General features: G+C 49.5%; 1 protein-coding gene across 7 annotated transcripts in view; it reads right to left on the minus strand.

Annotated features, from left to right (window-relative positions):
- LOC142249007 (cytosolic carboxypeptidase 6-like) overlaps positions 1 to 14,312 on the minus strand; it is a 2,064,630-nt gene that overhangs the window by 554,156 nt on the left and 1,496,162 nt on the right. The gene's annotated exons all lie outside the window — the stretch shown is intronic.

Genomic DNA, 14,312 nt, shown 5'->3' on the forward strand with positions numbered 1-14,312 from the left:
GGAGGCCACGTATGTCCCCCGAAGTGGAAATAATGGGTATCGGGCGGCCCTTCCACGCCGTGCTTGTTATGCATTGGAGGGGCTGGTGCCCGTGTTCTTTCACCCAGAGCCGGGTGAGGAGGACGAAAGTGCACAGTAATGGCAGAGGAGTGCCGTTGCACCGTCCCCGTTGGGACCAAAGTCTGTTTGTTTGAAAAAGTTTGAAAGTTTTGAAAATGATGATAAGTAAATGGAACCGAACAGTCATCTGATTTGCACCGTGATTGGGAAAACCGGCCGTTGCCGGCACCGTTGTCCCCGTGGGGACCGTTTGAAAATTTGTTTGCATAGGAACTCCTATGGACAAGCCCGTGAACTTGCAGGGCAACCACAAACGTTAGTGGTATGTAAATAAGTTATGTTACCGGTACCGTTTCCGCAGTTGCCGCCTCCGGAGAGGCAGGTTGGAGGGAGGGCCCGCAGTAGAGCCGGTTGGGGCCCAGCCACCACAGGAACCGGTGGCTACCCTCTGGAGGGGAAGGACAGATCCCGCTCGGGTGACTTGGTGCAAGACTGGGGTCAAGGGGTGCTGCCTGGGCTTTAGGGGCAGCATCAGGGCCAGGTTGCTTGGGTGGGAGAGAGCGGAAACCGTAACCGTTAACCGTTTATTACCGTAACGTTTAAGTAAGAGTACCTCCCGATGTGGGAAGATGTTATTTTAATTGTAAATATGTTACCGTTTTCTATTTTTCAGAAAAACAAAAAGGAAAATAAAACCGCTGTTGGACGGGCAGCCCGAGGACGGTCTGCGTTTTGCTAAGGGGGAATGTGACGCCCTGGGCAAGCCAGGGGTCACAGGTCATAACACCACACGCACCCCACATTCCCTGCAGGTACACCGAAGTCAAAACTAAAATCCTTGTTGCCTTCCTCCAGGGGCTGGTGTCCACACCAGGAGGTGGGCCAGGCGGTTGGCTCCGCCCACCGAGGAGTTCACAGCCCTGGAGGTGGGAAAACCAGGCAGATGAGTGTTAGAGTTGAGAGTAGAAGGAAGTGGTAAAGGAGCAAGTGACAGGGTGGAAGTAGAAAGTGAAGAAAGTGACAGCAAGAAGCCTGAAGTTAGTCCGGGTGTGTGCCCCGGACTGAGACAGCAAGGTTGGCAGACGGCGGTGACCGTCTGCAGGAGAGATTGCTCGGAGGTTGCCGAAAGGACCGTGGACGGGTGGTGACCCGGCGGTACCGGAGCGGTATACAAAGAACAGTCAGCACCAGGGCAGGGGCCTTTCGGATCCCGGCAAGGTTAGGAGTCGCCATAATTTGCCAAATCCGTCAGTGAAGGGGACGACTGTCTCCTAACAACCAAGTCCCGATTGAATGCAACAGTCTGACCGTTAAGGGGAGACACCGTCACCGCCAAGGCACCAGTTTCCCAGGTCCAGCGCCTGCGGGCAAGAGTGGGGCTCCTCCGGCCCATATCCAGGCTGGGGAGCGGGTTACCGGTGGGAATCCATCGCTACCAACAGACTACACATAGGTGCAGGGAAGAGACCGTCACCGTCAACTGCAGGGAACATCAGCACCGTAACCGTCCGAGGGACCCGTCCAACCAGCCGTTTGTTTACCGAGAACTGTGTCGTGTTTACTGGCTGAGTGAGTACCTCCGTGCCGTGCGGCACTGCGCTGCCCCTGCGCCCCTGCACCTTCACAGGCCCCATAATCCGCCTGTCCACCATCCCAACCCCATCACTGGGCCCCGGGACCACCAACCCCCTACCCACGGAGGGGCAAATCAACAACTGGCTGCTCCATACCACCACTCCCGGGATCCCCAGCCAGAGCAGCGGTGGTGTCCACCTAGTCACCACAACCGTGGGTGGCGTCACGGACAATAAACAATCCCAACTACCAATCCCCTTTCACTCACGGGCGAGGAGCGCCGCTAGAGTCCCCGGGATCCGGCCCATCGCTCGAGCCACCGAGAAGCAGCAGGCCGCGGCAGCAGCGGCAGCAGCGGCAGCCGGACCCGAGCAGTGGGAGAGCGCGGCGTCCCCTCCTCCGCCCGCGACAGAATAATCAGCGCTCTGGAAGTACAGCCGCAGGGGCAGTTACAGCCGAGCCTTGGTTATTATGAGTAGTAAGGGCTGGCACTGTACCATTCACACAGTGTAGGGCCGTTCTGTACTGACTAGACACATTGGCCCATGCTGTAAAGGGTGCTTTACACGCTGCGACATCGCTAACGATATATCGTCGGGGTCACGTCGTTAGTGACGCACATTCGGCATTGTTACCGACATCGCAGCGTGTGACACCAATGAGCGACGATCAACGAGCGCAAAAATGTGAAGAATCGTTGCTCGTTGACACGTCGTTCATTTTCTTAATATCGTTGCTGCTGCAGGTACGATGTTGTTCGTCGTTCCTGCGGCAGCACACATCGCTGTGTGTGACACCGCAGGAGCGAGGAACATCTCCTTACCTGCCTCCACCGGCAATGCGGAAGGCAGGAAATGAGCGGGATGTTACGTCCCACTCATCTCTGCCCCTCTGCTTCTATTGGACGGCTGCCGTGTGACGTCGCTGTGACGCCGCACGAACTACCCCCTTAGAAAGTAGGCAGGTCGCCGGCCAGAGCGATGTCGTAGGGAAGGTAAGTCCGTGTGACGGGGGTAAGCGATGTTGTGTGCCACGGGCAGCGATCTGCCCGTGTCGCACAACTGACGGGGGCGGGTACGCTCGCTAGCGATCTCGCTAGCGAGATCACAGCGTGTAAAGTACCCTTAACACCACCACCAAAGACTCATCTGGCGACAACAGTGGCTGATACATAGCGCTGTCCTTGACGTTTGCAGCATTGTTGGATCCCATCACTTCTGCTCAGCTTGTATTGACTTTCATTATTGAACAGCACTGAGGCCCACTGGTCCCTCGTCCAGCGTAGATGACGCCTGTGCCTAATTGTGTGGTCAGGTCCACTTGACGGTCATCTAGCATGCAGACCACACTGATGTAAATGGTTTTGAATGGTGAATGGTCTGACATGACACTTGGGTGTGTCTGACCTTCTTGAAATGTGCCTTGAGTTGTGTGGCATTCATCATCCGGTTGCAAAGGACATTGTTCACAAAGGAACAGGCATCAGTGTGAGATGTGCCAGAGGATGTCCACTTCTCTGCCTTTCTGTGACTCTTCCAGTCTCTCTGTATCTCTATACAACATGCTGGTGACACTCTGTGACACTCTAAGCTCAGTGGCCACTTCCATCTGAGAAAATCCTGCTTGAAGCCTCACAATGGTGCGGTGCTGCTGATCATTTGTTAGGTGTTGTCTTGGTCTCATGATGAGGAGGACTAATTAACACCACTTCTAATTGAACCTGGAAATGTATTGGGTGATTCAAGGATCAAACACCTGATGTGACTTTTGCTATTAAGCTGCTTGTTAGAGATCAGCAAGTTGTGCAGAAAGCAATGAAACATTGAACAGTTGGACATGTGCAGTCAAATGTTTAAAGAAGGTCACATTAAGGTCACCTAAAAAGATTAGAGGGTATTTTAGGATCATCCTGAAATTTCACCCGAAAGCCAAATATCCCTTTTTATGCGTTGTGTATATAAGTTCAGTTACAGCTTCACCTCTTATAATGGTTAATGTCTCCTTCCTCACAGACTGCACAGCTCTGCATGGCTTTTGATGGAGGAACATGTGACCAGAGCTGTCCTCAGCCTCCTCCAATAGGAAAACCCTACACTGTGGAAAGCTGATTTCTATTGGAGGAGGCTGATAGGCAGATCTGGTCACATGCTCCTCCATGTGTGACCATATTGAGTCCAGGAGAACTTTACAGTGTCAGTTTTTGGAAGGCGGCACTAATAAGTAATGTAGAGGAACCTATACTACTTATATACTAATGTCACTAAAAAAATATGTCCCCTGTGCGGCATGGGAAGCAGAGCTCAACCAGACGTTCCTCGGGAACCAGTGGGCACGTTGCTTCCGACTGACCCACAAGTCCGTCGTGGCCACCAGAATGCAAGAAACCAGCTATACTCTCCAGGTGGTAGAGGGTCCCAGCGTCTCTTCATGCATGGTGTCCTGAGGTACCTGATACCTGTTGGCGTTGTGGAGCACAGGGAGGCACCATGTCCCACATCTGGTGGTACTGCCTGGGCTTGAAGGTCTTTTGGAAAAAAGTACTAGCAGCCATACATGAGGTCACAGGGATCATAGTCCCCAGCCGCCCAGAGGCAATCCTACTATACATTTTTAATATCTCGGAAAAAGCCTATAGAAAGTCCCTCTTGGGCCACCTTCTCCAGGCAGCCAAGACAGTGGTCCCACGGCGCTGGAAAGACCCTGCCCCGCCTACGATAGACGAGTGGGTAATGGAGGTGAATGTGATCCACCGCATGGAAATGGTGATGGCCCAGTCACGTGGACAGACGGTGGCGACAGCCACTAAATGGTTTCAATGGGAATCATTCCACTCTGGCAAAACATTTCTTGAATTAATTTAACTTCCGGAAGATAGGCACCTTGGCCCCACTTACTTCAGATAATATACACCACCCTTCCAACATGTTTTGGTCCAACGGACAAAGTATCAGACCCGGCCGATGCGCTCTACTCTCCATCTCCTCCCCTCTTGTCCTGACTTATCCTTCCTTTGCTATTTTTCGTGATCATACTGCTTCTCAACCTTTCCTCTTTGGCTTATTATTCTTTGTGGTTCATAATGACTATCCATGTATCATACCAATCATTTACATACTGTTATGACGTTTGTGAATGTGTTGTGTCGCATAGACTTTGGTTTCGCATTGTCAGTTATAACATGGATCCATGTTCCTTTAATGTATTCTTTAAAACTCAATAAAACTTTAAATTGGAAAAAAAAAATATGTCCCCAACCTATGTTAAAATAATGATAAAGTGGACAACCCCTTTAATATACAATATAATGCACATACTAGACCAAGAGGAGAATGGCATCTTGGCTGTGGAAGCACTTACAGAATTTTCCCAAAGGAGTAGAGTTTAGCGAAAGAATTAAAATAGTAACAAAGTTCTGGAGTTTCTGAAATGTTGGACATTCAATTTGCAGTAATGTAGCAAAATGGCGGCCACTTGGCTGGATTCTTTTGAGAGCCAAGAAGGGCTAAAAATAAAAAAAATAAAAAAAACATATTATATTTGTCCTAAGACTTCATCTGACTCCTTGGTTGCTTCTCTAGCCTCCAGGTCCTCTTCATGAGTCTTTGATTCTTTTAGTGGTTGGCCTTATGTGGTCATGTAGGGGGGAATGATGCACGTCATTGAGGCTTTGGGGTCTTTGGAGAGCATGGTAAATGTCTTTTCAAGCCAATCAGGGCACTTTTGGCTTGGAGTTTTTCTGGGCCTGAATCTCATCTGACCCAAAAAAATATCAAAACCCCTTTAAAAGGAACCTGTCAGGTCCAATATGTGCCCAGAACCATGAGCAGTTCTGGGTGCATATTGCTAATCCCTGCCTAACCATCCCTGTATCTAGTAGCATAGATAAAGAGGTCTTTAGAAAAAGTATTTCTAAAGATCCTTTATGATATGCTAATGAGGCCAGCGACTAGTCCCAAGGGCATTATTTCCCCCGACTAGTCTGCCCTCATAGCATATTAGCACTCCCACAGGGGCGTACTAACATGCTATTCAGTGCCCATTGCCCAGCGTCATCAGCGGTGACGTGTGTACTTGTGTCCATTGTCATTGCCTCAGATGCCGAGTTTAGGCACTTGCAGTCATGCGCACTAAACCCCTCTGAAGCCAGGATACGTACACCCGGCTGCAGAGTGCGGATGACCAGAAGTGCAGTGACTTCAGATCATGCACACTGACCCTAAATCCAGTGTCTGAGACGGTGACGATGGACACAGGTACGCTCGTCACCACTGATGATGCTGAGCAATGGGCATTGAATAGCATGTTAGTATGTCTCTGTGGCATACTAACATGCTAAGAGAGCTGACTAGTCAGGGGAAATAACGCCTTTGTGACTAGTCCCCGCGCTCATTAGCATATCATAAAGGTTCTTTAGAAATACTTTTCTACAGATCTCTTTATCTATACAAGTGTATACAGGGACGGTTAGGCAGGGATCATCAATATACACCCAGAACTGCTCGTGGTCCTAGGTGGATATTGCTCCTGAAACGTTCCCTTTAAAAACGAAGCCCTGATCATCCGCACGATATAACAGCGCAGCCAAATGACTAGTCTAAAGTTGCGTCTTCCACGACTTTAGTCAGATTTTCTCTTTTACCTGAAATGTATTTTCAGTTGTAGAATTAAGGCCGATGTGTGACCATAACAGGAGGCAATCACGATATAGGAACTGCACTTGTGATGCCGTCTCTGCCTGCTCCTTCCGTTCTACCCATTAAGGTCAAGAGCTGTTGTTAGGCAACACGTCGTTAGCCGAGTAATTATGTGCTAATGGTCATTTCATGATTGAAAACAACTCTTTGATGTAATTAGAAGTACTGTTCTCGCAGTACCCGGCTGCAGACATAAATATCAACACATCAACCTGTCCTTTGTCTCCCGGGAGAGATGACACATCGATAAGTTAAGCTGTTGAGTCTTCCGGGACCAAGTGATGGAAACATTCGGCACTTTTCTTATTTCCTACAGATGTGGCCGCACCTGTGTTATCATTATGATGTGCTGTATGATATTTCAAAGGACTCGAATTTAGGGGTCATGCTGTCATGGATGTGACAGTCATGCGGTTTCTGGCAATAGAAGGTCACAGCGTTTTGCTGCTCAAAATGCTCCCTGACTTTCTATTGTTCCTGCTGTCAGTATTCATTGCTGGATTCATTTCTCCCCCTCTTGGACCCAGCAGGAGCTCGCCTTCCACCCAGCTGCTGATCATCATCATTCACTTGGTGCTTAAATACTCCCTTCCTTCTTTTCACTGGTGCTGGTGATATTATTCAGTTCATTGAAGCCTTGGTTGCAAGCAGGTGGCTTGTACTCCTCTGTAGTATCGTTGCTGAATATTTTGCTGAACGTCTACAGTAAACAGGGTTAGTGCTGAGCTCTGTACTTACACTCTGCTGCAGGACAGTCTCATGGATTTGTCAGGGGATTATCAGAGGGCTGAGCTTCCTCCTCCTCAGCACTGCCTCCTCTCTTCACTGTGCACAGAGTACATGTGTTTTCTGATTGGTGAAGCATCACACAGCAGCCCCCGCTGACTGCCGCTCCACCAATCAGAGCTGAGCTTTATTTTTCTCACAGCTCCTTACTGCCTTCTTCTGCAAGTCACTCTCTGCTCCCCCTCTCCATGGAAAAAACAACAGTGTTGCTTACATGTCTGTAGCAAGGCAAAAATTAAAAAAAATCACCACTAGGTTGTGCTGCCCTCCTCAGTACGCCGCCCTAGGCACATGCCCTCTTGTGCCTAATGGTAAATAAGGCTCTGCTGGAGACATTAAGACAACCTCTCTGCATTGCTGTATTACTTTATGGAGATATGCTCTGATATCTATAAGTATTGGTACCCTTGTTAGAACTACAATATTTAAAGGGGCTGTCCTTGTTTATTTTTTTTAAATAGGTAACAGCTAAAAATAACTAAAAAATACTAGAATAAGCATTACTTACTCACTCAATCCCCCACAACATGACCAGACCACTTACGTGGTCCCTTCTGGTCCGTTCTGCCATAATGGTGGCTAGGGTGGTCACATGAATATTGGACGTGGCACCACCCGATTAGCGGAGTGATGAGAGATTATATAGTAAGGCTGAGTTCAAATGTCCCATAATCATCCATTAGAGTGGATCCTGCAGAGATCCATTAGCAAAATAATTTCTGCCAGATCTGTTTTTTTTAACATTGGAGTCTATGGAGAATGGATCTATTAATGGATTGCTATTTATCTTCCATTTGTAATGGATCCTGTAAGAAAAAAACTAATCCATTACAAGTGTAAGAATAAAATGGATCCGTTACAGGTGTAAGAAAAAAATGGATGACTAAATGGCGATCCATTAATGGATCCGTCCTCCATAGACTCCAGTGTTAAATAACTGCTTTCTGCCGGATCCGTTTTTTTTAACAACGGACAAAAAAGTTGTGTTTGCAGAACTTTTTTCCCAACAGATCTCTGCCGGATCCAATCTAACGGATGATAAGACACGTGAACTCAGCTTTAAAGGGGTGGTCTCATGATTTCATGGAGGTGGATCCCTGCTTTTCTGGGGGGTGCACTACTATTTGATTGACAGTTCAGTCTATGATCATAAATCAACACAGAGGAGCTCAGAAACAAAAGGTTAAACTTCTCTGCTTAACTTATTATGACTGTGCATTACAAAGGCTCCAAAAGGCAAACTTTGCAAAAAAAAATTATTACTGCAAATTTTAAATCAAACCCAATTGCGAAAATGCTACATGCATTTAATAAAAAATAAAAAATTAAAAACTCCTGAAGGTGTTCTTATTTTTTTTTTTTACCATGTGCAGAGGTTAAAAACAAGGATATGACAGATAATATTTTGGTGCCTGCCGCCACCACTAGAAGGAGCTAGTGAGGTAAGAACATATATGCTCAGTGTATAAACAATGTGTAATAATATCTATATCCAATGCTTTTTTGATCTTTTCTTATTTTTTTCTCAATATCGTGCATGCTGTTGTTGGAGGCCTCCAAACTCCACAAAGACCAAAAGTTTTCCCATTTACAGAGCTCTTGTTTTGTTCTTCTTTTAATGGGTCTTTTGTCTCTCTTTGCATTGAGTCTTCGGGAAATAAAACAAAACAAGAAAACTACAACGGGGACTTAACATCCCGGATAAATGGGAATAATCAAAGAAAAACACTTGAGCATCTAAAGATGAATTTGCCACTCAGAGTTTAACTGGCTCGTAACAAACAGTTCTCCTGGAGAGCCGCGTTACAAGAGCCTCCATTACCAAATGAATATTGCGGATAATTAGCTCCTTTAACCCTTCCAGTGTAATTGTCTAGTGTGTTGCTTGTTAGCTCTAGTTCAACAATAGACAAACATGGAAGATTCCTTGGAAAATATGACAAGTTTATATCCTATTGGTTGTTAAAAAATTGAAAAATTCATAAGAAGATAATGAACGTACGGAAACCCAAGGATGATCTATAGATGGTCTACAATGTAGATCCAGGCCGGTGTGCCAACCATGGACTTCTCAAGGAATTTGTCTACTCCTCTGGATGAAGGTGCACCATTTTCAAGAGGATTTGCACCCAAAAAGTATAAAATATTAAAATTAGTTTATTCAAATTACTTAGTATTATTTTTACATATTTCTAACAAAGATAATAGTGTATTTTTTTCCTTATGGAAGCTGCTAATTACTATTATTATAGCGTCATTTATTCCATGGCGCTTTACATGTGAAAACGGGGGTATACATAGACAAGTACAATAATCGTAAACATTTCAAGGCACAGACTTGTACAAGATTAGCGAGGACCTTGCCCGTGAGGGCTCACAGTCTACAGGAGGAGAGAGGACCCTGCCCGCGAGGGCTCACAGTCTACAGGAGGAGAGAGAACCCTGCCCGCGAGGGCTCACAGTCTACAGGAGGAGAGATGACACTGCTTGCGAGGGCTCACAGTCTATAGGAGGAGAGAGGACCCTGCCCACGAGGGCTCACAGTCTACAAGAGGAGCGAGGACCTTGCCCGCGAGGGCTCACAGTCTACAGGAGGTGAAAGGACCCTGCCCGCGAGGGCTCACAGTCTACAGGAGGACAGAGGACCCTGCCCGCGAGGGCTCACAGTCTACAGGAGGAGAGATGACACTGCTTGCGAGGGCTCACAGTCTATAGGAGGAGAGAGGACCCTGCCCACGAGGGCTCACAGAGAGGACCCTGCCCGCGAGGGCTCACAGTCTACAGGAGGGGAGAGGACCCTGCCCGCGAGGGCTTACAGTCTACAGGAGGAGAGAGGACCCTGCCCGCGAGGGCTTACAGTCTACAGGAGGGGAGAGGACCCTGCCCGCGAGGGCTTACAGTCTACAGGAGGAGAGAGGACCCTTCCCGCGAGGGCTCACAGTCTACAGGAGGAGAGAGGACTCTCCCGCAAGGGCTCACAGTCTACAGGAGGAGAGAGGACCCTGCCCTCGAGGGCTCACAGTCTACAGGAGGAGAGCGGACCCTGCCCGCGAGGGCTCACAGTCTACAGGAGGAGAGAGGACTCTGCCTGCGAGGGCTCACAGTCTACAGGAGGAGAGAGGACCCTGCCCGCGAGGGCTCACAGTCTACAGGAGGAGAGATGACACTGCTTGCGAGGGCTCACAGTCTATAGGAGGAGAGAGGACCCTGCCCATGAGGGCTCACAGTCTACAAGAGGAGCGAGGACCTTGCCCGCGAGGGCTCACAGTCTACAGGAGGTGAAAGGACCCTGCCCGCGAGGGCTCACAGTCTACAGGAGGACAGAGGACCCTGCCCGCGAGGGCTCACAGTCTACAGGAGGAGAGATGACACTGCTTGCGAGGGCTCACAGTCTATAGGAGGAGAGAGGACCCTGCCCACGAGGGCTCACAGTCTACAGGAGGAGAGAGGACCCTGCCCGCGAGGGCTCACAGTCTACAGGAGGGGAGAGGACCCTGCCCGCGAGGGCTTACAGTCTACAGGAGGAGAGAGGACCCTGCCCACGAGGGCTTACAGTCTACAGGAGGAGAGAGGACCCTTCCCGCGAGGGCTCACAGTCTACAGGAGGAGAGAGGACTCTCCTGCAAGGGCTCACAGTCTACAGGAGGAGAGAGGACCCTGCCCTCGAGGGCTCACAGTCTACAGGAGGAGAGAGGACCCTGCCCGCGAGGGCTCACAGTCTACAGAAAGAGAGAGGACCCTGCCCGCGAGGGCTCACAGTCTACAGGAGGAGAGAGGACCCTGCCCGCGAGGGCTCACAGTCTACAGAAAGAGAGAGGACCCTGCCCGCGAGGGCTCACAGTCTACAGGGGATGGGTGAGAGTACAGGAGGAGAGAATACCCTGCCCACGAGGGATCACAGTCTACAAGGGATGGGTGAGGGTATAGGAGAAGAGAGGACACTGCCTGCGAGGGCTCACAGTTTACAGGGGATGGGTGAGGGCACAGGAGGAGAGAGGACCCTGCCTACGAGGGGTCACAGTCTACAGAGGATGGGTGAGGATCCAGTAGGTGAGGACTGGCTGCGCAGTGGTGTAGTGGACTGAGGGTTGTGGCAGGTTGTAAGCTTGTCGGAAAAGGTGGGTCTTCAGGTTCCTTTTGAAGGTTTCCAGGGTGGGCGAGAGTCTGATATGTTAGGGTAGAGAGTTCCAGAGTATGGGGGAGGCACGGGAGAAATCTTGTATGCAATTGTGGGAAGAGGAGATGTGAGGGGAATAGAGAAGGAGATCTGAGCTTGCTTGCAGGTAGGTACTGGGAGACTAGGTCACAGATGTAAGGAGGACTCTGGTTGTGGATGGCTTTTTAGGTCATGGTTAGGGTTTTGAACTGGAGTATTTGGGCAATGGGAAGTCAGTGAAGGGATTGTCAGAGAGGAGTAGCTGATGAATAGCGGGGGCAAGTGGATTAGTCGGGCAGCAGAATTTAGGATAGATTGGAGGGGTGCAAGAGTGTTAGATGGGAGGCAACAGAGCAGGAGATTACAGTAATCCAGGAGGGAGATAATGAGGTATGCACTAGTGTTTTTGCAGATTCTTGGACAAGGAATACACGGATCCGGGAATTATTTTTGAGTTGAAGTCGGCAGCTGGAAAGGGCAAATAAGCCTAGAGTTTTACTACCCTTGTAAAAAGGTATGCAAATTAGCTCTTTTCCAGAAAAAAAAAATGTTTTGTTTTGATTTGTTTTTGGGGGGGCATTCATACAAGGAAAAACAGTAGCCCTTAAATCAAGCCTGTTCAATATGTGGCCTGCGGGACACATGCGGCCAGCGATGGATGTTTTGTGGCCCGAACAAAACTGGGAAGCTCCAGCTTACACCTCCCTATATTCAACTGTATACCTTTTCAGATGTGAATATGGTTCCATCCCCCGACCCTATGTGCAGCAGCTTGATGAAGTCATCATGCCACATTGTGACCTGATCACACTGCTGCAGTCGCCAGCGAAGCACAGCAGAGAATGCAAGGATACGCCAGAAAAAGAAAGCGCTCTAGGAGGAGGCGAGATTAAACATTTTATTGCAGAGTGAGGAAGGGGGGAGGGGTTTGCTATTACTATGAAGCCACATTATGCAGAGAGTGAGGATTGTGAAGGAAGAACAGTATGCAGAGGGCCAGGGTGTATGGGGGATTATGGAGAGGACTTTTATGGTGGAGATATTATGAAGAGGAGCTATGTGTGGGGACATTATAAGGAGGAGCTTTGTTTGGGGATATTATGGAAGGGAGCTGCATGTGGGAACATTATGGAGATGACCTGAATGGAGGGATATTATGGAGAGGACCTGTGTGGGAAAATATTATGGAGCGGAGCTGTGTGGGGGGACAATATGGAGAGAAGCTGTGTGGGGGGATATTAAGGAGATGAGCTGTTTGGGGGGTAACATTATGAAGAGGAGCTGTGTCTGTTCACATTATGGAAAGGCGCTGTGTGTGTGGGACATTACAGAGGGAAGCGGTGTGGGGCAACATTATGTAGAGGAGCTGAGTGGGGGAATTATTATGGAGAGGAGTTGTCTGGACAGACATTATGGAAACAAGCAGTGTGGGGGGCAATATTATTAAGAGGGGCAGTATGGGGGGGGAAATTTTTATGGAGGGGGCAGTATGGGGGGAATATTATGGAGCGGGGCAGTGTGAAAGAAGTTATGAAGACGAGCTGTGTGGGGGGATTATTATGGAGAGGAGATGTGTGGGGGAACATTATGGAAACAGGCAGTGTGGGGGAAATTACATAGAGGGGCAGTATGGGAGGGACATTATGAAGAGAGGTAATGTGGGGGAATATTATGGAGAGGAGCAATGTGGGGGAATATTATGGAGAGAGGCAGTGTGGAGAGATATTTTCTGCAAGCACACTAAAGGGTAATTATTTATTCAGTGGTGCAGTGTTACTGGGGGATTTGCAGATCAGGATAAGGTGGTAAATATCCCAATCGCCAGTCGGGGCCCACCGTGCTCCAGATGACAAAGGAGCTGCTGGCAACCCGAAGGTTAGGCGGAGAATACAGAGCTGGGTGGCTCTAAGATAACCCAGGAGACCTGGGAATCGGTCACGTGTGTAGGGACACGTCAGACTGGACAACAATCCAGTTAGCATTTCGGTGTACCTGGTGCTAACACCTTCCATGTGTGCAGGGAACACGTCAGGCCTGGTGGTGACCAGGTAGCGTTGACCGGAAGACCACCGCGAAAGTGCCCTGTCGGCCACGTGTGTAGGACACATCAGACCGAGCAGTCCCCCGATTAGCGATTCTGGTAACCTCTTGACTGGCCACTTGTGTGAAGGACACGTCAGGCCAGGTGGTCATACCGGTAGCGTTGACTGGGATGCCGAAGAGGATAACAGGTTCCACACACCCATCCCAGGAACTCCCTTGTTAACGCCACAGAGGTCCAGGGTTACGCTGTCCGTGCACGTTGGGGGCACAACCGGACAGGTGGCGCAGCAGCCGCAGCCCAGTTAACTCCACTGGGCTGCACTAGCAGCACTGGACAGTAGGATAGAAGCACGGCGCCTGACCCTATCATGCCCAGCCATGGGTGTCTTAACGTGGCTGGCACCGGACGCCTATCCCTACATACTGCTTCCAATCCAAACGCTTATGCTGCAATAAGGCTCTAAACGTGGAGGTGTGCTCTGTCTGAGCATATGAGAAGACTGCACACCTCCATGTTGTCTCCAGCCCCTTTTATAACCTGAGTCTGCCCCAACCCCAGGATGGACCACAATGGCACCTCCAGGGTCCAATAGTGGAGTGCCACGTCATGAGCGACATCACCAGTGGCCTATCTGGAACCGCCACGTCACTGATGACCTCACGGCTGCCACACCCCAAACACCTCAACAGTCATCATCTGATGACCAATGGTGAGGTGCCGTGTCATAGGGGTGGGCCTCCGCGAGCCAGTCCGGAGTGGCCACATCATCAGGACACCTGATGTGTGTCGGCCTATCAGAGCCTGCCACCTCACGGACATGCCCAGTGAGGTCCTTCCCGGACCTAGCCTCTGATGCACTAAGTGCCTGAGCATGCTCATTTGCCTGAACAACAGTCTCAGAAATCAGGCTGAGCATGCTCAGTAGGCACAACACAGGACTTTGACATGGCACGATGTCCAAGTACCTGTGCAAAGAGGCTTTTCGCACCAAGTGTAG

This window comes from Anomaloglossus baeobatrachus, chromosome 8 (genome assembly GCF_048569485.1).
Source record: "Anomaloglossus baeobatrachus isolate aAnoBae1 chromosome 8, aAnoBae1.hap1, whole genome shotgun sequence".
Lineage (NCBI taxonomy): Eukaryota > Metazoa > Chordata > Amphibia > Anura > Aromobatidae > Anomaloglossus > Anomaloglossus baeobatrachus.